Consider the following 27629-nt stretch of genomic DNA (forward strand, 5'->3'; position numbering starts at 1 on the left):
AGGATCGACACTCCACTGGATGTCCTCCGACCAACCATTATCGCTAGCTCGCTCGCGAACACGTGAAATTTTTAATCGACCCTCATCGTACGACTTCACCACATAATCTTTTTCTTTCAATTTATTTTCACGCGAGCCACGTTATCAATAAGGTAGACGAGAAGAAGTCACATTCTTCTTCAAATTGGGGTTGAAATATTTAAATATTGTACACTACGTTTCTGGAGCTTTTATACTTTTATTCTACGACTCACCGAACGTAGAATAACGTTGACTGGGGACTTTTCGTCGTGCAGTATTATATAAATCTGGAACATAAATAAGATAATAATCGTTAATCGAATCTGAAAGAGAGAGATACATACAAGTATATGAGAAAGTAGGAAGCAAAAAGCGTGGTCAATTTTAATGATAAAAGATACACTGATAATTTCATGAATATTTACTCTAATTATATTATTACGCTGTAGGTTTGTTAATTAAAAATGGTAAAATGAATGACACGCGTTTTCTTTTCAACGTGTTATCAAAAATGTTACTTCATCCTTTCCATAATCGTATCGATGTTAATTAGATTAATTAAAAGTAATGCCACCTTGTTCTGTGAACCAAAATCCGAGAAACGTTTGCTCCACTAATGAGTTACAGCCAGATTTAATTAATTTTCGCAGTTATACACAAAGCTGTTCGTAGTACTTGTTTCAAGTGTGTGTATAGGGTAAAAGGAAGATGAAGAAATTCAGGCTATAAAAAGATAAGTAATTGGAATTTTTTATAAATATAGCTTTATGAAATATCTGTCATCGAGTATCCCTTTTCAGAGAGACCTTTGCTTTAATCATGGTCGCAATTTTCTGTAGCAGAACAGAATCGATGAGAAATTTATTTAACCGTATGAAAACGGAACGATCCGATAAAGTATAAAAACATGCTAAAATATATCAAGTATTATCGAAAGAAGGAACACACAATAGAAATAAAAAGTTACGAATAAACATCATCGAATGTCCAACGTGATTGACAATTGCAAAACTTTTAAATTAAATTACCCTTTACAAGAAAGAATTATTTATGATTACAGTCGATATAAACTAAAATGTGGAATTTTCCTAAGAGGTCACTGTACGTAGGAACGAAACGCTTTGCTTTCTATTTCTCTCCGCAGCCAGCGTCTAAATTCCCGCGAAACGATCAACGTATAGCATGCATCAAAAAAATTCGATACAATCCTATATTTATCCGGAGCACTTAAAGCGCTCGCGAGGTTAATAAACGAGAACCGTTCCTTTAGCCACAATTTCCCCGTATTTCTACAGAAAGCTGGCAAAACCGCGAGAACATCGGGCCTGGGTCTAATAATCTGCACACCTCGGCGAGTCAAAACACCGTACAAGCAAGAGTTTCGCAATAACCGCGAAACAATTGTTTCGTTCGTAAAACAATATTCCACGTAGCCGGGGAGTTTCATCGGAATTTGAGTCGTCGAGGCATCCTCCTCGGCAATTTCGTCTTTCCCGATACATCCTAACAATTTCCAGCGTTCCCTGTGCACCGAGCCCACGAGGGTGCACTCGAGGAACTAATTTTAGTTTTAAGTAATGGTGGCGCAACACGCGCGGCCTCGGGCTCGTTACGATTCCAGGAGAGTCGGACAAAGTCGACAAAGGAACTCGAGCGAGTCGAAGTGTTGTCTGTGATCCATAAACACTCGAGAGAAAAAGCTTGAAAAGACCGGCTCGGAGAGGGAACAGGGAGGGGTAGGACGCGAGGAGCGAAATGGCGCATCGGTTTTAGGATCGCCAGGGGAGAGCGAAGCTCACGGGCCCGACACGCTCGTTTTCCTCCGTGGACCCAACCTCGATCTCGAAAAGAGTCACCCGGGACTGCTTCCGGCTACTTCCTGCCTGCGTATTTCTACGTCCCCAGCGCTAAAGTTGCGCCGCCTCCAACGACCTCTGCTCTGTTTCAGTCGCCTACGAATAATGGCGGCGGTTGCGTTCGTGCAACTCGAGACGAATAAGCAAGTTACGCGATAACGCAAAGATTTTCTGACTCGCGTAAATAATCGGGCATTTGAATAGTGCTTGCGAGCTAATTAAGTATTCCAATGTTTTTTTCCACCTCCTTTCGTAGTCTTTGGAAATGAATCGGGCACTGGAATAATAGAAATAAAGAAAACTGTGCAAGGTGGATCATCACATATTGCCATCTAGATTTACGTTATTATTCCATTTTTTTAAATGGAATTGTATATTTTTTATTGCATCGTTTGACGTAAATTTAGATGACAATATATGACAATGTCACCCTGTATAAAGTATTTTAACACTTTGACTGCCATGTCGTCCATTATGGAACTAGAAAAATTAATTCTCAAAGTTGAGGCGTCGAGGGAAATAAATTTGTATTAGATTTATGAATTTTAGTAAGGTTACAAAAATAAGTACAGTCTAAAATTATAGTTTTAGATAAATGAAAAATGGCTGTAATTAACCCCCGGAACAAAAAATAATTTTTCCAGAATGATTTGAAATTTTTTTTTTCGCCGAAAAATTTAGGCACTTACCCCCAGTTGATTTTCCTTAAAAATTCGTTTTTAATTTTTAGTAATTTTGTTTGATACCCTACAGAAAAGTGGTCTAATACTTTTTTGTAGGTACCTATGACCTCTATTTCAGAAAAAAGTTTCATTGAAATATATTCACTATTGTAGGAGATATGGTCGTTTGAACATTGGACCACTTTTATGGGGTTTTTCTAATTTTTCGCGGTCAAGGATCAATTTTTCCAATATTTTTAGAATTTCTACATATACTCCACTAAAATACGCGTTGATTGCTTTTTTGAACATTAAAATCCCCCAATCCGTTTAGAAGTTATGACATTTTAAAGATGCGCATGAAATTTCTGGGAACTATTTCTGGCTTCACCTTAGATTTTCGGTAATGAATTTTTTTCTCGAAAGCGCGTAGGATTTCGGGGGTATGTGTATTGACCAAAAGTGATTGTAATTCACCCCTGCAACCAAGAATAATTTTTTTAAAACGATTTGAAATTTTTTAATTTTGTCGAAAAATTTCACACCTTCTCGAATTTTTTTCTCAAAAGTGGGTAGAATTTCGAGGGTACGTCTAATGACCAAAAATGATTGTTATCATCCTCTGCAATCAAATATAATTTTTCCAGAATGATTTGAAATTTTTTAATTTAATTTTTTAGTAATCTGTTGACGAAGCCTCAATCAAGAAATTGATATTCTTGATTTTCGTCTTATTTTGGCCTCTAGAATCTCGCATTAAAAGTTTTCTCGAGGGTGGCCGAACATCCTATATGTATACTCCTCAATCGACTGTCGAATATCCCAGTATCTAAGTCGCCAGAAAATACGAAGTTATGGAATGATCTAATGCGTTTGGAATCGTTGGAGATTCCGGATCTCTGGTTGACGTTTTCAGGCGATAAAAATTGTAATGTCGGTCGCGCTCTGAACTAGAAAGCGCTCTCTGGCTCTCGCAGTTCCTCGAGACATTTTGCTTCTATCGTTGCGATTCCGTAATCACCGCTGTTCACGGAATGCATAATAAATCGTGGCCCCGGCAGGTCGCAAGGAACGTCCATCGCGCCCCTGGGACGCGATGCTGATTGTTACAGTTGATGTTTCCGCGATGTCAGGGCAAATTGCGAAACGCTCCGGGTGGCGGTTGAAGCCTCTGGCCGTGTTTTTACAGTCGAAAAATCGCGGGGCCCAGAGCGCGCATAAAACGGAGCCAAGGCTGCTGCGCGCGCGACGAGAGGAAGTTTCGAGGACGGTGTTTAAACATGAGAATACGATGTGTGAAAATGAACGGAAGCAACATCTGCATGATCCGGCGTGTGTGCTTTTTCGGGACGGGTCGTCGCGCGGAAGCGTCGATTTGTTGTCGTTCCGTTCGTCGTCTGTCGCCGGAGAGAATGCAAAGTTTCGTGCTAGGTAATAGCGACAGTAAAAAAAAAAACAAGGCAACCAATAGTTGACACTTTTACGAAGATTAACAGAGACGTGGAACTCTGTTTAAAAAGCGTGTACCTACGTTTGTCTCCGTAAAGATGGGAGAGTCGAATTATATTTATTCTCTATTCTATATCGTCCATATTGGCTCTTTTTCGTGATTAATATTAAAAACATATATTAAAGAAGTGGAACAGAAATAAATATTAGGGACCTTTTAACATTCTCCAATAAGAAATATAGCGTTTTCATTAGTTAATCAAAAATAGTAAATACACGATCCTGCTTTTTTCGCGAATCATAATTAATTTACAATATATTTCGAAATTAAATATACTGTTACTAACTTGCGTACATCAATGTTTATGGATTGAGGTTATGAGAAAAATTATTGTTAAAATTAAGTTAATGAAACCGGGCGAATAACCTTGTTCGAATGTTCACGGTAAACGTACTTTTTACAGTTAGATTTACTACTCTTGAACGTCGCGCATTTTATGCTGCTGTAAATTTTTATTCCACATGCTAGCGGAAATTTTTAACACCCACAAGCGTTAAGATGTTTTCCCCGTTCGCTAAATTTACTCTGAAAAGTTATATTCCTGACCCGTCTCTAGGAGACTCTAAATAGAAACTAAATAGGTCCTCTTAAATTAAATTGAAAATATTTTTAATTCTATTGAGTGGTATAAATTTAATTAACGTTGACGTTCCTTTTCAAAAAAATGCTTTTATCTTTAATTACCTGTAGCAGTATATTTTTCTGCGCTCCCGTGTTTCTTTAAATCACTCGTCCATTAATAAAGCGACTAAAATTTAATGAAAAAATTCATTTAATTTAATTTATTTAATATCACTAGGTCACAATTTATTTCATTTGAATTTATTCGATTTTAATTTTTCATAATTTTCTTGTTTCGTAAATTCGACCATTTTTAAATTACACGTATTCGCGTAGCTTTTCTTGATTGTTTCTCGATGTTCTTTGCAATTTTTGACATTCGAGTTCACCGCGAGCTTCGAAAATTAATATTGCTAAGTGGTTCGCGCGAAAAAATTTTGTCACCCAGACGTCACGGACGAGAAAACTGTCCCGAATTGTTTCGGACCGTAATGCTCGAACGAGAGTACAACACGCGACCCAGCTACGGCTTCCAACTCGAATCGTCCCATTTAAATGCATTGTTCTCTTCCATTTGAGATGCGTCGCTCGATGCAACGCTTTAGAAGATCAAAGATATCCAAGCAACAAGAACCGTGGAAACGAAAGTGCTGCCCGGGGCATCTGTCTGGTAATCATATCAACTATAGGAATTTCTGGACGAATAACCAACAATACGCGTACGAGTTTGCTCGTCATTTCCTCTTTCTCAAATTTCAGACGAGAAGCGAAAAACCAATCTTCTTTAACTTATCTCCTTTCTTAAAAAACCAAAGCATCGCAAAACAAATACAATTTCAGAACAAATACTAAATTTAAACCGTACATTTAGGAACTGTACTCTGCAATTTCGAAACGCTGCAAACAAGAATTATTTACATTTTTATTTGGCACTTAAGGAGGCCAACGCTTAATTTTCTTAAGTTAGAGATAATATTTAATATTGTATGCCTTTTTATTTACACCTCGAAGCTATGCTTTTTGACAACTTATGTAGACAACAAAAATGCAGCTTCTCGACTGTACGGATTATTTTCGATTCGATTATTTTCTCGAAATGGCTGGATGAAATTTGCTTGAAATCTATTTTTGTATCGTCGAGTTCAACGTGGATCGCGCAAAAATTCGTAAGCGCGGCGCACGGAATTTAAATTTCAAATCTTGAAAATGATTAATTTGGGCACGGATCGTTCCGCAACTTTTGCTCGACGTCTCCTCTATTTGCATTTTTGTCGAAATCTGGATTCGCGACGCGCGTTACAATCGCGCCGCGACGCCAGCACACGCGTCCTGAACTTTCTTCGCAGGAGCACCTAATGACGCACCGTGCGCGTCTCGAAATAAGTTCTGTTTTACAGTTCGGAGCGGCGAACAGCTTGTGGTTTTAAGGGAACTTGAAAATTTGTGATTCAACCGAGAGTTTCCCAGTGATTCGAGTTTCGACTGTTCTAAATTAATTTCACGGCAGTCGTCGTGCAGAGTGTGCAGATCCAGAGAATTATAATTCAACTTTGAACGAACCTACCGTAGCCTCGTATCGAGCATTGTACAAACTCTGCGTTTGTCGCGCTTAAAATACATAATGGACGAAGCAAATTAAATATTAATCGACAGCTTGGAGAGATTAGAGATTTCATCGCCATCCTTTTAAATCGAAATCGGGCATAGAAATTTAGCAGATGTGGAAATACGTAATAATGTTTAATTTTCTGTGGAAACCTCAAAAACTTTCCTGTTAGTGGTAAGCTGAAAGCATTAATTTTAAAAAATAAAGATAAAATTAAACTTTGAAACTTTTGTAATTTGTAATTACCTAAAATCAAAATTTTAATATTGTAGAAACTCTGACAATCAAGATTTTGCTTTTGCGATCAACATGTTAAAGAATATATTTGGGTTAGTTACTCCTACAGAAAATTTGATTTACAACAATTGGAATTGAGTAACGAAAATTGCTTTTGTTCTGAGAATATTGGTACGTAATTTTATCTGTATCCTTAAATCTATTTTGAAAAAGTGGGGTGCAATGATTGAAGCAGCTTTCAGGAGTATCGGACGTGCTCGGGAGGGGGGAGGGGGAGGGGGGCAGAGTTAGAAAGGAAATGTATAAAAATTGCTGAAACGTCGAGTCCCGAGGAAACCAAAAGTACGAAACAAATTCTCCACTTTACGGTGGATTTATCGGCCCATCTAAAAGCGAAATTGAACGGCAGCGTGCTCGGTTCGATTCGAAATTCATCGTGTGGCACGAAGGAGAACTAAATTCACATGGTATCGGGATAGATACCGCGCATTGGCAGCTTTTTTTTTCCTCGGTAACGTGTGAACACGTATATTCCAGGCAGATATGAGCAACGTGTCAACCGACCGACCAATGGGAATTTATTTCTCCGTCGCGAAAAAAGGGGGGAATTCCCCGTGTTGGTGTATCGTGCAGATGATATCATCGCTCGTTCAATCATGGGGCGAGATGCACGTGCGTTCAGGCTCGTGACTAAATATACGAGAACCCAATACATTCTTTCTTTTATCCTACGGCCTCTTTCCTTTCAAACGCGTCTAAATTGCAACGAAACAACCTACGGTTAAACGAAAGAATATTAAAAAACAACTCATTTCATAACATCTTCCATAGTCAAAATCAAATTCCTTATACCTTTTGCATTAAATGCAATTTTATTAATTTGTCACTCACGATTAAGATTATTATTCGTCGTTACTTTGTCAATTTGCAGTACATTTGAGAAACCGTAAGAACGAAGCTCATAATTCACACATATTTTAACACGTTGACTGCCAGACCAAATTACTCGAAAACTAGTGTAAGAAAGATGCTATTATGGTCAGGGTAGCGGTCGGGCGTTTTAATAAAATTAACACGGGGTGGACTTTCTAAAATTGTATTTTATGACTGCTCACGGCAAAAGCCAATACATTTCTGTATCCTGACAGAAAACCAGGGTCGCGAGGGCACCCTTGACAGTACGGCCCTCCTTTTTCCAAGTGTCCTGGCCGATCCTCCTTTAACCCCTTAACGTTTATGCCCGAGTCTGACTGCTTTGAAAAACGATATTTGTTTAATCTAATGGTTTAAAGGATGATAATATTTTTCTTTCAAATTATACGTTGGATACAACATTGTAAGTAACAAAAACCGCATTTTTAGAAACAAATCCAATAAAGAAAACTGATCATTCTTGGTTAACCCGAAAAATATGAGCGTTAAGGGGTTAAGAGGGGGAAACACGCCAAGGAGAAGCACATGGCCCGCTTTAGGCATTTATTTATTTCTATGTTTCTAACACTAGCGTGCCCACAATGTGCAGTTATATAATTAATAATTTATGTGAAATTACGTACGTTAAGGCAAATTACGTAGTATGAATACTACTCTCGTGTTTTTGCGGTTGAAAATAAAACGAACAAAAAGAACAGAATAAAAACTGCACTAAACTTGTCGCGAAAATTTTCAACGAGCTCTCGCGTTCACCCAAAATGTTGACACGACTCGGTGTTTCGGGTACACGGTTCGGAAAATTGCTTCGTGCATATTCCTCGCGAGAGTATTGCAACATACGAAAAAGTATGTGGCGGATGCTATGAAAACTATTCTCGTCAACATGTGTTTAGTCTACAATATATTCGCGAGTTTAAAGTTGTTCTCTTTATAATTGCTTTCGTGTAACTTAATTGGCCTGCCGCCCGCACTTTCAAGTAATGTATCCCGCAGCAAAACGGTTAAATATAATTAAAATGTACGAAAAGAATGTATAGAAACGTAAATTAAAATCTAAAATTTTTAGCCCCTGAGTGCATGGTTGAATCAAACAATATTATCTACTGATAAAAATCGATTTAATGCGGTATAAATTAAAGAACGAGTATGATTATTTAACGTAAATTATTTTCTTGGAATTTAGCAAGCAACCGAGAAAATCCAAATTAAGATCCGAATGACTCGTAAAAATTTAATTTCAATTAGGAAAATATGGTTAATCGTTACAAGGAATATATTTAATTAAAATGTCAAAGTATGTCGTAACAATTGTGTTTCACTAAGTCTCGTAACGTGCATATCGTAATATTGACTTTGTTAGAATTTCAATTAAACTTTTCATTCATTCGATGGAAAATTAAATTTGAAACATAGTTACATTAATATAAATTTTAAATGATTTTATTCCTGGCACAATGTCAATTTCATCGAGTTTGTAACGATTTCCAGTTCGCGGAAGATACATTCGTTTAACATGCAAGGATTTACATACGTATTTGGTTTCGATATTGCAAATCCTCTTTCGTCGTGTATTAAAAAGAATTTCTCGAAACAGGCTAGATTAATTACAAATATTATCGATAAAAAATTTCCCGATGCAGGATAGACCGATCGATTTCGGGACAAAAGTGCACCGATTGGATATTTTCTCTTCTTCGCTGCTGGCGTGGGCTAAGTCTAATCCTTACCGATTTCACGATCCGTTGAATTTTCACAATCGTCGCTTCGAACGACAGAAGAAAATTCCGGGTATTATATTTAGCCCATATTATATCACGAGAAAATAAAGTATTTCATATTTCAATTCGTAAGTAGGAAATCACTGATACTCGAGTATTTTCGTATTTATTTATAGTCACCCAGAGATAATATTGATTTCTGCGATGACGATGAATTTGAAGTATACGGTTCGCTAAAAATCATTCATGAAACCGTTACTAATTATATTAATGAGGTAAATTGAAAGTATCGATGACAGACTTAGCGTAGAAATTGGATTAATTTTCAATTCCCCTATTGAAGAAGAATATCGGTAGCAAAATAATTGCGGTGGAAATATTCGATATCATAATTTTGGGTTCCTTCGATATTACTTAAACAACCGTTGCAAAGTAAACGTTCGCCGTCAGAGATTTCGATCGAGGCTTTGATCTTGCGCCCTTCCGCTGGAATTAATATCACAGTTTAGGAACGCGCAATGTTTGCTTTAAATCGAGAAACGCGTATCGATCAGCCGGATTTCACACTGCAGTTGGCTGTGCGTATGTTCCGCAACTTAGATCGGGTATCCTGTTCCCTAGCACGGAGCTGCTCCAAATATTTGAGAGCCGTTCGTGCGGCTTAAGTTTGCTGCGCTTACGATCAATCGAATGAGGTGCCGTAACTTGGACGAATCGGGACCGAAACCTGCCAATTATCGTACGTACCGATTGGAAAAACAAATAAAAACATCCCAGGAATTCGAAAATATCAGAAGTTCACCTAGAATATTTGAAATTGAAAAAATAGAATTTTTTTTATCTCTTTTCAATGCTTGGAGGTTTAAGAATGCCCCCCTAAAATATTCGAGTAAAATTCGCAAATGACAAAGAAAAAGAAAAATGTAATATGCGTAACGATTGAAACAGACATTCGTGCGAAATTGTTGCAAGAAGTAGTTTAAGAAATGTTACGTCCAAAAAATTCTTGAAAGTTGCCTTTATTTTCAGCCGTCACAGTGGTTTACCCCCTTCGCTTTTGAGCTGGCGTTTATTTCGAATATCTCGAAATAAATATGTCCACTAAACATCGAACGATTCTTTGCGTAGGGTTGAACGCAAGAGACGCGTTAATACCACGGGCAGAAAACAATTTGTCATTGCAAAAACCTCAACGGCCATGTTTAATAATGTTTTCCTACGTACTACCGCGTAACTCGAAGTTTTCAGCTGCAGCCCAGGTCCACGGTTAAATGGGCCGTAAGATGAATAATGCGATTGTTCGAAATATCAGATTTTCTGGGGAAGGGGGTCATTTAAACATCGTTAGTAGCTTTTTTCTTGCAACTTCCCGCGCGGTGCCTATTACGCAGTGGTTCAAGATGAGATTCAATGACCTAGTTCCGAACGACGTTCCATCAAATTAATGTGGAGATACAAACTTTCGAAGTTTCGGATCGGCTCGCAGCTTCCTTCTCTCGCTCTCTGTTCGCTCCTCGGCGACGCGGTTGCGTTTTCGCCGCTCGAAAACTTCCGAAGTCGGTATCTCCGCAATAATTTGGCAAAATGCTTTAAAAGAGCGAGCCATCGAGGCTCGCGCCACCCCCTTCGAGCACGCAACTGTCGCGCAGTCGAAAAGATAACGCTACTTGCTGGGTATCGATCATCCAGATACACAGTATGAGATGATAATATACGTTTTAAAACGGACACGAGGCAAATCATCGTTCGTGCAACATATTACGTTGCTTTTTAATATTGCGTATACCAAAGCTCGTCGTCGTGTGACTCTTCTTCTCGAAGAAAACGCGAATATTAGACTCTGCGACGAATACAAGTCGGATATGTGGCGACAGTTCTCCACGCTCGTCGCTAGAGGGCTACGACAAGCTTCATCTTTCTCGCAAGTGCTTGATCGATCACTTATTTTTATATATACGCTTCTTGATTGATCGGTGAATGTCCTTACAGACATTGATAATGTTAATACATTCGTAACATTTCCACTGTTTAGTTGTGACTGAGCTGTTAATCGACAAAATCATTGTGCCAGTGTTTCTACGCGTTAAAATAAATAGAGGGTTTTAATATTCTTTGGGCAATTTTAGATTGGTTTGTGTTTTCAACATAAAAATTTGTTGAATACAGGATCTTGAAATATACTTATACGCTTGTTTAACAACCGGAAGTAACCGTATAACGGTTATAGTTCCGTTACAAACAGTGGTATAAGAAGTTTTATTAATATATTATACCGGATATAAAATATTTGATCAAAACTATTCACTTTAAATGGAAGACAATTCTTATATTTTATAAACGAATTTTCCTGCTTTCTAGAAAACAGTTTTCATTTGTTTACGTATCGCACTAACATTTGGTTCGATTCGTTTATAAAATTGAATAATTTCTTTTATAATTAAAAAACGACAGTATTTGTGTACATATTCCATGTGGAAATCCACTATCAGTAGTGTTTTAAAAATAAGATTCGGAGTCTGTTGAACTATGCGACTAATTTTGACAAAGGTTAATTTTACCCTGAAAGAAAGTCATTTACAGTTCGTACAATTGGTCGCGAAGTTTCTGTTAGGAAGCAGGGTAAGCAGAAAGCATGGCACATCCTGTGGTAAAAGTTTCACTGTAAAATTGGCCCTTTCCCGATATAAAGTTCCCGGCTTCGAAATACCCGCTGCAATGGATGTCTGTAGTCCACGTGTACAGCTCGTGCTGTCCAGTTTTAAAGGAAGGAACGCGGGGGGGAAGAAAGGGGAGAGTCGAAATGTTTATCGAAGTTATTCCGGGGACCGAACCAACAGGCTAACGTAAGCAAACTTCACCGTGAAAGGGCTGCGAAAGCTGATTATGCCCGCTCGCTTTACTTCCTGACGAATTACAACGACCGTCCCAGTCGTTTCAAAGCGAATGCTAATCATATTTTTTCATTATAATTAACGCTATAAGTAACGAAAAAAGTGATTCGTTGCGCCGTTCGGGCTAAAGCTGAACCACCATGGACAAATAATCGCGGGAAATAATTATTCTGCAGTTACAAAATATTCACCGATACTAAAGCCATCTGTCTGAGTTTATCACTTGTTACAAATATATATATTTATATTACAAGAAGTATATGTTTTTCGTAACCACGAATCGAGTTATACAGGGTGTTCGACCACCCCTGGGAAAAATTTTAATGGGAGATTCTAGAGGCCAAAGTAAGACGAAAATCAAGAATACTAATTTGTTGATGGAGGTTTCCTTAAAAAGTTATTAACGTTTAAAGTTCCGCCCGTACTGAATTTTTTTCTAGAAAGTGGGTGGGATTTCGGGGGTATGTCTATTCACCAAAAATGCTTGTAATTGACCCCTGTAACTAAATATAATTTTTTTAGTGTGATTTGAAATTTTTTAATTTCGTCTAAAAATTTCAGTACCTACTCGAATTTTTTTCTCGAAAGTGAGTAGGATTTCGGGAGTATGTGTATTCACCAAAAATGATTGTAATTGAGCCCTGTAACCGAAAATAATTTTTTCAGAATGATTTGAAATTTTTTTATTTAACTTTTTAATGAAGTCTCAGTCAAGAAATTGATATTCTTGATTTTCGTCTTATTTTGGCTTCTAGAATCTCCTATTAAAATTTTTCCCTGGGTTGGCCGAACACCCTGTATAATATTGTTGCTAAAATGTCCATATTATGAAATTATCAAGCCATATTGTAGGCTTTCGATGATCATCTGTGAGTAACTTTATCAGTTGTTACAAAAATATATATTTACATTGCAAGAAAAATACGTTTTTGGTGCCTAAATAATGAAATTTTATATTTCTAATCGTCCAAAATAAAACGCTTTGTGGCGTCACCTCCCATGCTCGCCACCAGAGGGGTCGCGCTCTCGCAAGCGCTCGACCGACCCCTCAGTTCCTATATATACACTCCTCGAACGACTTCCCAATATCCCGTCGTCTAAGGCAGGGCCTGCTAGAAAGCCTTACTGATGAGTCCACTAGCAGGCCCGGACGAAACGCGCCCCCTCCTTTTCCTTTCCGTCCGTCCTAAAGAACCCTCGAGCAGCCCCCCCGTCGCAGCGAAGCTGCGCCACAATTGGTGACACCCGACGGCAGATAAGGACACGCAACTAGGATGGCAGCTCTCGAGAAAATTTTCAGGAAAACGCAGACCGCACGCAGCGTAGGACGAAGGAGGCAGCGCCAGGAAACGTGTCTACTAATCGTACTAGTAAAATAGCTCTTTCGTAATCCCTCTCCTAAGGGTGGCCTTTCGATCACTCAATCGCTCGTCCTGACAAAAATCTACCTGTCGAGGCCGTCGTCTCCAGGAGAGCATAGATTCGCAGGATTCGGAGCAGCAGCAGCAAGCAACCGCATAGTGGGGCCACAGGTAGGACAGCAGCATATACGCTCGATGGCTACAGCAACGCAAGGCTCGAGGAAAAAGACTCGCCGCGGCTAAATAACGCCAGACGATCATAGAACGACAACGCAGCATATCCTACGGCGAAATAGAACCGAAGTTCTAGGCCAGGATCGAAAAACTCCAGAGATCGTCAATCGAGATAGAGGCGCTAGACGAAGACACGACGACGACAAGTCCAAGAGGAACGGAACCATTGTAAATAGAAGAATGTAAATAGTATTCGATAAGTCCTGTATATAGTAGGCTTAATCCGGTATCGTTAGGCACTGGCAGGGGGGTAATGTGGCGTCACCTCCCATGCTCGCCACCAGAGGGGTCGCGCTCTCGCAAGCGCTCGACCGACCCCTCAGTTCCTATATATACACTCCTCGAACGACTTCCCAATATCCCGTCGTCTAAGGCAGGGCCTGCTAGAAAGCCTTACTGATGAGTCCACTAGCAGGCCCGGACGAAACGCGCCCCCTCCTTTCCTTTTCCGTCCCTCCAACAGAACACACGAGCAGCCCCCCCGTCGCAGCGAAGCAGCGCCACAGCTTAACAAACAGAATGCCATTTACTCGAGCCATATTTTTGTTTAAATTGCGTACAGTTACAGAATCAAGATTTTTCGAGAGGTTACATCATTTTCATAATAGACTGCTTTATCGAATCACGGGGTCTGCGGAAATGAGATTGGATTGTGATTGTTGTTGAAGTTTGGTTAGGAAATGTGTGTGCGAAGCCCAAATTATGTGACGGTTCGAGTCGGTGCTTGTTTTGGGATATTAGTTCCCAATTTGAATGTGACATTTATGCTTAAGGCTGGAGTGTTATTACGAGCCGCGTACAGAATACAAACAGATCAAGTTTTGGCGCCAAGTTTACCGGAAGCGTGAATGTACGACGCGAGCTGGTAACATTGAACAGTTCTATCAGGGCAGGTATTCCTAGTCGCGTGCACTCATTACGATCCGAATTATTATATTTCTTCGTTTGAACAAATTAATAATATTCAGTAACGATATACTTATTATTTTAAAATATTCTCGCCAATTTAATGGTACACAGTATTTCAGAAACGTTATATTTATTTTTGTTGCTCGTTTTATACCTCGTTCTTGATCAGTTCGATCTATATTTGAAGCCAATATTCGAAGAAAATTTAAAATTTTCTACTATTTTAAAACGAACGAAAGTTGGTTCGTTTTCGAGCGAACCAACGAGTCACGCGGTACGTTAAAAACGATAGCATGCGGTTTCGTATAATTTCGAACAATGGAAACGAGCGAACCCCAACGCTAGATTTACGCTGCGCCTTCGGTAAATCAAGCACGAAGAACGTACGGTTTCTGATTAAAGGTAGAAAAACCTGCGTGAAAAGTTACTCACACGTGCCTCGACGGAAACTCAATTTCAAGGATTAACGATTCATAGTCTTTCAAGAGTGCAATCGCTTTATTACGATACTGCTCTTTTACCAAGATCTGCCCAGAAGCGAAATGAAGAGATATTAAAGCTGAAAGAAACATGAGGATAGATAATTCCTCGGTGGTAAAAAGCGCGAGGAGATCGAGTAGGAAGAAAAGGAATAAATGGAGCACGATGTTGCAGCTGTTGTAATAATCCTGCCTCTTATCTGTATGTATCGTCTATTGATAAGAGTAATGCTGAGAGTCAAGGAGATTAATCCGAGCCGATGAGAAAAACGACGAGGATGGAAACATTGTTCGCGGCGCTGGAAAATATCGGAGGACTAGTAACCGTAACGGTACTCGAGACAAATTGAATATTTAAATTAATTGCAATTTTTAAGGGATTAAACAAAATGGAAATATATTTCATTTCACGGAAAGACTGGATCAAAATTCTGGTTACCCTCGTAACCATTATGCTTTCGACAGATCAATTAATGTACAACTTTTAAATGCATATCTCGTTGACCTTATAAGATCGAGTGTTTAGAAATAAAAATTTTCACCGAATTATTCTCGAAACTTTATCGTCAGCCTGACTTGGAAAATATTCAATTTTATAGTGGGAACTCGCTCGAGAGGTTTTCCTAGGTGAATGGAAAAGTGGATGCACACAGACGAAAGCAATCCTTTTTTAAAAAATATTTTTATTATCGCGCGTTGGCGCCAAGAGATGCCTGTCCCTTCGACCGTGTCAGGTTCAAACGCGTTTTCGACGATATTCGTATCCAGGGTTAAAAGTTCCAGAGAAAATGATTACCAATCTGGGCGAGTGTCATGTGGCGTGAAATTTTATCGACGTAATATTAGTCCTCGTGACAGGTTTATAACGGGGGAGTAAACGCGATCCGCGTTTCAAGTTGGTCGAAAAACGCCGCGATGTCAATAATTGGGAACGCGGTTTCGCGGAACATCGTGAAAGACGCGTACGCGGAGATAATACACGCATCGTGGTATTGAATCCGTTTTTCGAATCGAATTTCTAGCATTTATCACGCTATATCTGGAAAATATTTTATAATTAGGGGAAAACAGTTGAGCGAACAGTAGACATTTATTTAAAGAGTCACGTAAATACCCTCGCAAATTCCAGTTCGCAGAAGTAACGAAATTTACGGTAAATTATTGGATGCTCGTCGAGAGCTGGACGGTGTTAATGTTTTCCTTTAAAAGTTCCCAACCGTCTATTTTAGTCTTAATAGTTTCCGTTCGAAGTTTCGACTATTAAACGCGAAACAATTTGGAACAGTTCAAAAATAATACCAGGAAAGTTCCGGCCAGAACGTTGCCAGCTGGTCTTTTTTTGATTTTGTTCGGTTCGTAGTCGTTCGAACAGTTGGCGCCCGAGCAACGAGACGAGTTTAGCGGCACTTCCGCGGTACGAGGTTTCCGTAATTGTAAGCGGCGTGATTTCTCCAGCATCCAGGTCGGTCAGGTGTTCGGATCCGAATGCTAGCAGCCAGCTATTTAACGCCTGTAAACTTGCGGCGTAGAACTTCCACGAACGCGGCGAACTCTGGGCATCGGTCGAGCTGTCGCTGGAAATTCTGGCATTCCTGCCAGCCTGGAGCTCTGTTCCCGGGACGGTCGATGTCTCCGCGATGTCCATGCGAACGTCACCTACGTCTTATGCAAATGTCCGTATAATATCTATGCGGCTATATTCATGCACGCGCTGTATACACGCGAAGTTTCCGATACAACCAGCGCTGCTGAATATTCAGCCGAGCGTCCGGCGGACATTTGAAACTAGATATTTCTCTGCAACTAAACTTAATGCCCCTCCAATGGCGGCGTAAAACGTGCGTACAACCCATGGAAGTTTTCAATCGTACACGGTTATACAAAACTTTACGAAAAACGTGTTTGATTTTGAGGGGCGAAACCACCGTGACGACTGGAAATGAAGGGAATTTTTAAGAATCCTTTGAGCGCATGAAACTTTTTCTGATAAATGAAATTAAAATGAGAAGCATTTCGGAATTTTTATGAAAAAATATGGAAGAATTCTCGAATTATTGAACTTCCAATACGTTTTTAATATTAAAATTTCCTGTACGTTTTATCCCCTCGATATATTTTTTTTAAAACTATTTTCAACTGCCAAATCCTGCCCAACCCAGGTTTCGCGTAATCGATAAATCTCTCTAATTACGCCCCCCTCCCCTGCCTCATCGCCGTCTAACGTTCTCGTTAAAACCAATTTCTCGACTCCCCGTAAAAGGAGTCAATCGACAATGGATAATTTACAGCCCTTGGGTTCCACCCTTGGGAGCACATTCCCGAGGAAAATGCCGAGTTCCGCCCTGTCTCGTCTCATCCGACAGTTATACAGCTTTATGCAGCTCGAATACGTCGCGACTACGCCGGATTTTCTCGTAAAAAGCACCCTTACAGGAGGCCAGTCGTGGCATTAACGAAATGTCGCTGAGAATGGGGAGTCGCGGGCGCAACAGCCTCGCTCGGTTTAATGTCAATCCTCAAATGTCACGTAACCGTCCGCAACGGTGTCCTTATCGTTTCGACTCTCCGGGGACTCCCTGCAGTAACGTTTCGACACGGCACAATGTGTCTTGCCCGTCGTTGTTACCGTGCCCACCCGCAAGACGTTCATTTTCTTTCAGTGGCTCGTTATTCCGCCAAGTATACCGTTCCCGCTAATTGGATATGTATCGCCGTTGTTGTCTTTCTCGCGCAGGCTCCTCGGATCTTTTCGCCGGCGTCACCGGGCCGTGGCGCGATGTAAAATAATACGATCTTTGTTCCGCTGCTTTAATCGTACCGTCTGATCGTCCTGTAACTTTGTCTTCTTGCTGGGAACAACTCTATTAATCAAAACGTTCATTGTTCGAAACGACACCGCTTTTGCTAACGATTCAGAAACGCTCACAGCTTCCCCGAAGAATCAATATTTTCGTATCGATATCTGCGAAGTTTTCGTTGCCCCCTAAACGTTTTGTTTCCATATTAGTAATTTTGTTACAAGTAATTGAAAATGGGTTATACGGTGAGTAACTTTAATATTTGGACACTATACAGGGTGTTCGGCCACCCCTGGGAAAAATTTTAATGGGAGATTCTAGAGGCCAAAATAAGACGAAAATCAAGAATATCAATTTCTTGACTGAGGCCTCATTAAAAAGTTATTAACAATCAAATTAAACAATTTCAAATCTGGAAAAATTATTTTCGGTTGCGAGAGTCAATTACAGTCATTTTTGGTGAATACACATACCTCCGAAATTCTACCCACTTTCGAGAAAAAAATCGGGTAGGTGCTGACATTTTTCGATGAAAAAAAATGTTTCAAATCGTTCTGGAAAAATTATTTTGCGTTGCGGGGGTTAATTACAATCATTTTTGGAGAACAGACATACCCTCGAAATCCTACCCATTTTCTAGAAAAAAATTCGAGAAGGTGTGAAATTTTACGACGAAAAAAAAATATTTCAAATCCTTAAATTCAAATACTTAACCCATTCGAGACGTCGCATTTTTTTAGATACTATTCCCAGAAGCCGAAATTTGTTTTTGCTTTATATTGACCATTTTTAACAAAAAAAAAATGTTTGCAATAGAAATCAGTCACTTCGTAACTCACTTCGTACAAATAAGATGATTGTACACTGTGTGTGCAGGTCGCTCCACAGAATATTTTTATTAACGCATATTGAAAGTACTAAAACTTAAAACACGTGTAGTTCCGAAATTACTAGTGTTTTATCCATTATTAAGCAACTGTTGGAAGCGGCAGGGACTCCTCTTTAAAATGGTTTTTTGTTTTTGTCGATCGGACTTTTCGTTTTCGAGATATCGTAATGTATGTAAAGGAGTAATTTTTTTAATTCCCTTACGATCGCTCCGTCAGCCTTAGAATAGGCTATTAAAGCGTAGTAAAAATATATAAACTTTAGACGCGTGCAATCTCGAAACTACTAGTGTTTTATTAATTATCGAACCATCGTTAGTAGCGGCAAACCTTCCTCTTTAAAATGGCTTTTGGTTTTTGTCGATCGGACTTTCCGTTTTCGAGATATCGTAATTTATGTAAAGGGGTAATTTTTCAATATCCACTGTGATCTCGCTCTCCGTCTTGGAAAGCCCATTAACGCGCATTAAAAATACTAAAACTTTAGACACGTGCAGTTCCGAAACTACTAGTGTTTTATTAATTATTGAGCCATTGTTAGCGGCGGCAAACCTTCCTCTTTAAAATGGCTTTTGGTTTTTGTCGATCGGACTTTCCGTTTTCGAGATATCGTAATTTATGTAAAAGGGTATTTTTCTTAATTTGACTATCTCTGTCTCCGTCTGACGCGTCGCGTCGTACCTCCTTGTCGCGCGTGAGTCGAGACAGTCACGCGACCAGGAAGTCGTAGTATTTCCAAGAATTTACTACGCACTGTTTACTATTGTCGCGCGCGCGAGTTCATTGATCTAAATGAAGCGTAAACAAACGCTTCGTACCCTCGTATCTCCGAAACTAGCCACCGCATCGACTTGAAACTAAAATCGTCATATCTCCGGAACTAATAATGCTATCGACTCTCACAAACGCTCATTTTAAAGGGCATTTCATCCTCTATCTGTTGACCATATCACCTACTATAATTTATGTTTTCTTCTATGTTTATTTTGAAATTTACTTTGGCGCTACATAACCAAAGAAGTTTCAGCAATTCCTACTGATCGTACGTATGGTACGCGATAAAACTGGATTATAAATTGTTTATTTAACGTTGCTTTGTAAAAGAAAAAATCAAAGACTGGTCATTTGACCGATCATAGTAGGATAGTTTAGAGTTAAAAACGTATTACAGTTTCCCAGTTAGAAAATCGATTAGTTTACAAGTTTTATTCAATTTTGCGACATTTCGTCGATTCTCCGCGAACGTATTACGCGAGAAGTTTTTCCGAAAAATTCTCCAAAGCGATTCCAGACAACCGAAGACGAATGAACCGCTACAGGTGCGACGAGCAGCCCTCCTTCGCGATTGAAATAAATTTGATCGTGCGAATCGAACGGGACAGAAGGCGCGAAACGAAATAGAGGAAGCATCGAATAACGGTAGTCGGGAAATCAATTCGTCTACGAAATCCGCATGGACAGCGGAGGTTGACAGTGCCGGACGACGGCGTCTCGGTGCCACTCCCTTCGTTCGTTTACACCGCAATGAGATTAATACGATGCACCGCAGCTATCTACTTACGCGTGCACACAAGCTCACGTGCATTCGAACATCACGCGTCGCCACAGACACGGGGAACAGATATTCAAATTCAAGTTACCGTCACTATCTACGGGACAGCGATGGCCTGCAGCCGTGGTTAGCCGCAGACTCGATACGCGCTTCCAGCGATTCTCATTGGCGGTTGCGTAATCCTCTTTAAGTCCCAGACTCTTTGATTAGCGGCGATCGAGATCGCGTCGCTCAAAGGAGGTTTTGACGTTTCAGGCATCTCTCTGAATCGTTTCAAACACTCACCAACATTGTGTTTGGGGCGAATTCGTGGGGTTACCCTTTGCCTCAACAATCGCTTCACAGACACGATTTCGTCAATGCTTATTCACGATCTCCAATAATGTTTCCATTTGTATTTTTGCTTATCGATACCAACTTCTTAAGTATAATCTCAAGGGGTTGAATTTCTTTTTGTTTGCTGAATTTATTCACGCATATTTCTATCGTATAACACGGATCCGTCAAAAAATTTTTCATTTATATCAGTCTTTCCTCTCAAAAAAATTGCGAAAGGTTGATACAATTTTAAATCTCATTGGTATTTCTAATATCACGATATTATAAAAATTTCAAAACGACGAATGAATTTAAACGTAGTTTTACATCTGCAATATCGACTATTAATACAAATATATATATTACGTGATTTCTGTATATGTACATGGTTACCATTATGCGCAAACTAATTTTAAAATACCAAATATTTTCTGTGCAAGCTTCCGTCGTGTTATACTTCCTCTGGAACAAAGTATATTTCAACAATAAACGAAGGACGGGCAGAATTTATTATTAAAATGCATGTTTACGTAAATGGTTAGTCTTACGCTTAACTGTTGAAGTTTCCTACAGGCTAAAACGTGCTAGAGTCTGTATATGAAAATAAAATAATAAGGTAAAACTTCTGCAAGGCTTCTACGTCTGATTTATTCAAAGTACTTCGCGAACGAACGTCACGCAATACCAGGGAAAGTAAATATTATAAATATTAATTCGTTCTCGAGGAAGAATACGAATCCTTCCTTCGGAACCTTAATTATTCACCACCATTACGTACCTACTTAAATAATATTTGTCAAGATTTAAAGGTACTTCGAATATTTTATTTATTTCACGTGCATTTAAATGCTATTGGAATTTTCTGTGTACAGTGGCTTAAATAGTCATAATTGAGTTGGACCCGACGATTCGAAGAGCTCGTACGATCGAGTGCTCGCGGCTACTTATATTTTACTGCAACCGTCGTTTGCAATTTATACGTATTTGCACTGCTGGAGCGTATTGAGATTGTGAACAGATACTTCCGGGTACTATCTGCTTCCTAACTCTCGATATGTCAGCCAGAGTCGGAGGCCCGTAAAATTATCGACAGTATCCGAGGAAATAAAGATGTCCCCCCAGGCGAGAGACAAAAGTTCGACTAAAAAGATCGCTCGATCGTACGACGTCAGCGAAACGTTCGTAAAAGACGTTTTCACGGTGAATTGTGCTTTTACATATAAAGTCTGACTGTAGACGGATGACGCAAGAACAAGTTTTACACCTTCGCGGCACTGGAGCAGACTGCAAGTAAGTGTGCCCACGAACCGACTCTCAAACCAACAATATTTTACGAAAATCTTCATTTTTTTTTCTTCGTTCCTCTACTTATCCTTGTTATCATTCCTTCGAGTGTTCTTCGATGGGACAAATCACGTACAAAAATAATACACGACGTAATATTATTTTTTCATCCAAGAGAGAAAAGCAAACAATTTTGATACTTAAATTTCTTTTTCACTAACATGAAACTTTTATTTTCAGGTAATACGTATCGCGACATTTTCGCTCGACACGTCACTGGCCGGTGATATTTTATAGCAATAAATTATCCCTTGTCAACATTTTCCTCTTCGATCGAATGACAAATTCGATTTTCCTCGAGCATATTCGACTGTCAAATCGTAAATCCGTAACTTCTGTCACTTCTATCGGCGGTGAAACGAGAACTTTTTTTTTTTTGTTTTTAATTCACTTCCCCGTTTTCGAATAATGAAATTTGTACCAAGTCCGATTCGATTTCTCGCGTTCGTCGGCGAACCGGTAATCCCCGTCGATGTTTCGCCCTAAAGAAATTCAAATAACAGTTTTACGCTTCGTAAATCTATTTCTGTCAAATATTCTACTCGCCTGGGGTCAATACTAGAACCAGGTGTACAACGTGAAAATCGATCGTGCCGGCGCGGCGTGAGTCTGAGCGATAAAATTCGTCCGTGCGTCAATCAGTGCCAAATTTAAGCTTGGCTTGAACCATAAGCCACGCCATCTAAATCCGTTCCAGCTATATTCCCGCGATGTTTTGGTTGGTAGGTTTTGCCTGACGTTTTGCGTTCGGTAAGTTTCGACCGTGCAAGAAGGTGTACACTAGCCAACGAATATCTCCCGAATTTTATTCCAAAGAACAACAATTTATTTCCACGTGTCTCGAGTATTTTTAAATTCACTTCTCTATCTAATTTCTTAGATCAAAGCAATTCGAATACGATTATTTATCGTTAATGATTTATTTTGACAATCTGCGCAAAGTAAAGCCACATTATCGTCAGAAAATTATTTCATATTATTATTATAGATACTACGTAATGAAAACCTACTGACATAATTGACAAGTTGACTGCCATTCTATGTCCAAAGATGTCCTCAATATTTGTTGAAATTATAGCGAATTTGTTATTTTATTAGGATTCAAAATTACAGTTAAAGAGTTAATACACATATATTGCACACATACTTGGGGAAAATTTTAATGGGAGATCCAATTTGTTGATAGAAGCTTCGTTAAAAAGTTACTAACGTTTAAAGTTCCACCCGTACTGAATTTTTTTTCTAGAAAGTGGGTAGGATTTCGAGGGTATGTCTAATGACCAAAAATGATTGTAATTGACCCCGGCAACTGAAAATAATTTTTCCAAAATGATTTGAAATTTTTTTTTTCGTCGATTTTTCTTAAAAATTTGTTTTTCATTTTAATAAATTTGTTTGACGTTCTATAGAAAAGTTGTCTAACACTTTTTGGTAGGTATCCATGAGCTCTAATTCAGAAAAAAGTTTCATTAAAATATATTCACTATTGTAAGAATTATGGCCGTTTGAATATTGGACCATTTTTATGGTGTTTTTCTCACTTTACGGGGTCAAGGAACAACTTTTCGAATATTTTCAGAATTTTTACTTATTTTCCATCAAAATACGCATAATTTGCCTTTTGAAACATTAAAATCCTCCAAACTGCCCAGAAGTTATGATATTTTAATCATTTGCGTGAAATTTCGTGAAAGTATTTCTGGCCTCATTAGATTTCCGGTAAAGAATTTTTTTTCTCGAAAGTGCGTAAGATTTCGGGGTACGTCTATTCACACAAAATGCTCGTAATTGACCCCTGTAACAGAATATAATTTTTTCAGTATGGTTTGAAATTCTTTTTTCGTCTAAAAATATCAGTACCTACTCGAATTTTTTTCTCGAAAGTGGGTAGGATTTCAGGGGTATGTGTATTCACCAAAAATAATTGCAATTAATTCCCAGAGCCAAAAATAATTTTTCCAGAACAATTTGAAACTTTTTAATTAAATTTTTTAATAACTTTTTAATGAAGCCTCGGTCAAGAAATTGATATTCTTGATTTTCATCTTATTTTGGCCTCTAGAAACTTCCATTAAAATTTTTCCCAGGGGTGGCTGAACACCCTGTATAAGTCACCTCATTACCTTTCCTTATAACTTTTTATTATACAGTATCAGATTTCATAATAGCCCAAGCGGCTATCTTCGCTCTTGCAGAAAATTCAATATGTCACGGTAACGTGAACACTGTTGCACTCGAAGCGATAAAAAGACAGTCTTACAAATACGCGGCGTTGTTAATTAATTTTGACGAGCGTGTGTTAAGTAGTTGAACAATTAGGGCAGGTATCACTCGTGACCAGAATGGATGTCCTCATTAGCATTATCGTCGCGCGGGAGCTTCTGTATGAAAAATGACGAGGGAACGCGACATCTTCTTGGAGCTATCACATGATAAAATCGTAGAACTAATTTATTCGGTAATTTGATGACAAGCGTGTCCACTGCCTCGAGATAAGTTTCGCGACGAAAGATCGATGCATTATTTAACGACAGAATAATTTCCATCGGAGGTCGAAAATGCGTTAAAAAAGAAAAGGTACTCCGGAAAAAGGTGTCTGAATATTGTCGTTTGAGCATCGACGAGGTCCAAGAAAATTCCTGGATCCCAGATTCCGTCTGCTTGGACGATCCTAGCAAATTCGATTTCCAGTAGTCTCACGTTCCTAAAATTCATACCGCTCGTCGGACAAGCGACGATCATCTCTTCGGCGCGGATACGTGCATCGGGATAAAGATTTACTATGTGTTGCCAAACAGTCGTGTCGCGAATAAATATTGGACTACGCGAATAATGTGATTTTTACCCGAGCGTGCGAAATAAAATCGCGCGCCTTGCGAACCGAACGAACCCTGTTGCGCCGGTTCACGCTTTGGTCGAAACCAATTCACGTAGCGAATTGGAGATACTGGTTCTGAATCCTCGTGTTCCATAAATGTAACTTCAAGGGCCAGAGGGGAGGGGGAACAATCTCTTCGATTTATTTTGGACGAATGCGTTGGTTTTTAGAAATCGTTCCCTTCGAAATTCTTGCAGCAGTTCGTAAACGATCGCTTTTAAGACGTCGAACGTTCAGAGTGGGGGTGGATGGATCGTACAAAACTGATTTTGAAAGTTCGTAGAATTCGAGCGCGTTCGAACGTTGTCCGACTATGACTAGTTATTTCTACTAGTGCTGAAATTCGTGCACGCTCAATTTTTAATTGACCCTAGAACTACCGACAATTACACTTCCAAAAATGATTAATATTTCAAAAGAGAGTTTTGGAAAATATTTTTGTATCGAGCACCAAGAATCTTCGAGTTTAATGACTTCGAACGTAATTCTTTCCCCCGGAACAAGAACGCCTGCCATGTTTATAACTGGCACGGCCGTGCAAGGCGTGTAATAAATTCCACGACATTTACAGCGAGTGATTTAGTAGAAGTGGGGAATACGAGAGGCGAATAGCAGCTTTTGCAGCCTCCTGTAAATTCCCCTAATGAAAGTCTCTCGGGGACTTTCCTGTAGGATCGTATTAAACCTGGAACACAGCTAGACGACACAGCTAGAGACCCGGGAGTCTCTCTCCGGAGCGAAACGTCAGGCTTTTTCTGCTTTCCGCCAGGAATCTTGGCGGCTCCTGGGTTTTTTTTTTATTAAATATTCTAGCCTTTTTGAAATATTTTGCCCTCGCATAAATTCGTCTGGGTTTCCCGAGCGTTTAATTTTAGTTCATTACCTTGAATATACTCTGCTAAAAATAATTGGGGGATCATCCACTTAAGTTACGTAATCCGGTAAAGCGTCCGGTACTTAAAAAATTTCAACATGCCGCGTAAGACGTACGTATATTATTATATTAAAAGCACGGTGTCTCTACATTTTACCCGTTTAATTTTTCAATTCTTCCGGAAAAGAGATTTTATAACTCGAACAGTCTGCTTGAAAATGTGGAAATCGATATCGTTGATAAAAATATACTTGAGGGTGTATTGCTGTCTAGACTGCCATTTATTCGGCCTTTTTTGCGATTTTGTTTTTTATGACAGGTATGCTGTTTTGTACTGAGATTTTGCAGATATATTTCTTTATCTTATAAGTATGTACAGAATTTTTTTCATTAAAGAATATTAAAAAATGTGGGAGTTATAACCTTTCGTTTAAAAAAAAACGCATTTAAATTACCTTCCATGATATTTTAAGATCTAGCAAACCGATTGACTTCATATTTAGCGAAAATATTCAACAGATACGTCTTTATTGCTGGAACTAGAGATTTTATAAAATATTGAGTTTTACTATTTTTTTTAATATGCTAAAGACCAAAGAAAGGTTAATAAATAGAAACTCCAAACTCGAAGTGCCACCATTCCTGTATTTATATATAGTTCCTACTATAACTACACCCTTCCTTATGAAGACACTTTAGCCCCCTCTGTTTCAGATTAGTGGATCGGCTCGAAATCGTGAAAGCCAGTGGAGCACTTTTTTCAGAAGAGCCATTAAACAAGAAGCTATAACTCCCAGAATTTTTAATATTTTTTGATGAAAAAAATACTGTATATACTTACAAGATGAGTAAATATATCTGCAAAATCTCAGTACAAAGCAGCCTATCTACCATTAAAAAAGAAGTCACAAAAAAGACAGACAGCAATACCCTCTTAAGGGGTGAGACTCATGTAAAATTGTAAAACGAGAAGTGATATTTGACAATTATCATCTCATTTACGAGAGTCTCCCCTCCTTAAGGAGAAATACTTAACAGAATCTTAAAATTACTTAGTAGAATCGTTAATCGAAAAATAATTGCTCCGCATAACACAAATTTACAACCCGTTGTCTTTCGTTATTTTCGCTAATCGTATTCCCATTTTCTTGTCCAGGTTCCCACGTCCTCATAACTTTCCGATTAGCAATTTCTTACCTAGTCACTATGGCCCCCAAAAACTTCCCTCATGAAAGCTGACCAAACATCGTGCACGCCATCAAAAAGTCATCAGCGAGCCGATACATCAAACGATACCGCGAACAATGTTACACTCCTTCGTCCATTAACCTCGGCAAACAAGGTAGCAAGAAAAGAACGTCGTTATCCATCAGCTTTGGGAACGCAAAATAATTTTTTTCATCGTTCTTTCGCGCCGGGTAGGCGGTTATAAAGGATGAGAGGGAGGAAGAAAGGTGTCAGAAGCAAATCCGAGCGAGGGGGGGAGCGCGGCTGAAAAGTGATAGACTATTAGGCGGGAAAACACGCGAAAGGTAAGAAGAAAGAAAAAGGAGAGAAGGGAAATAGGGAGCTAATCGATACGGCCTGTTCACGGACGGAGAACGGGTCAGAGCGAACTTGCTCGACCCTGCAAAATATTATTACCCGCCCCAATGAATCCGATCAGTTTCCGACATTGCATAAGCCGTCATCGACAGGCGGACAGGACAGAGGCCAGCCAGAGAAATGGATAGATGAATAGATAAGGGAACACGCAGATATACGTACGTGTGTAGATTAATACGCAAACCAGCGGGAACCAGCAAGACTTGGTTATTCCGTCAATCTCTGCTCTACAGGGCGGATCACACAATCGGGACGGGGTTGTATTCTCGAATCGAACAACGGATAGAAAAAAATTCTAACGATTCAATGGCACAATAAAGTCTAGGTCTCTGTGACTTTATCTTCCTCATAAGTGAAACGAGTTTTTTTTAAAATGAAATTGCATATTTTTATGT

The 27629-nt window shown here is 39.2% G+C and overlaps 1 long non-coding RNA gene across 1 annotated transcript in view; it reads right to left on the minus strand.

The window, feature by feature from the left end:
* Window positions 1-217: 217 nt before the first annotated feature.
* Window positions 218-27629, minus strand: part of LOC143346586 (uncharacterized) — a 164921-nt gene continuing 137509 nt past the window's right edge. Inside the window, exon 5 of the long non-coding RNA XR_013080444.1 lies at window positions 218-308. This is a non-coding gene — a long non-coding RNA (uncharacterized LOC143346586). The remainder of the gene's footprint in view (window positions 309-27629) is intronic.

The sequence above is a fragment of the Colletes latitarsis genome, chromosome 10 (assembly GCF_051014445.1).
Source record: "Colletes latitarsis isolate SP2378_abdomen chromosome 10, iyColLati1, whole genome shotgun sequence".
NCBI lineage: Eukaryota > Metazoa > Arthropoda > Insecta > Hymenoptera > Colletidae > Colletes > Colletes latitarsis.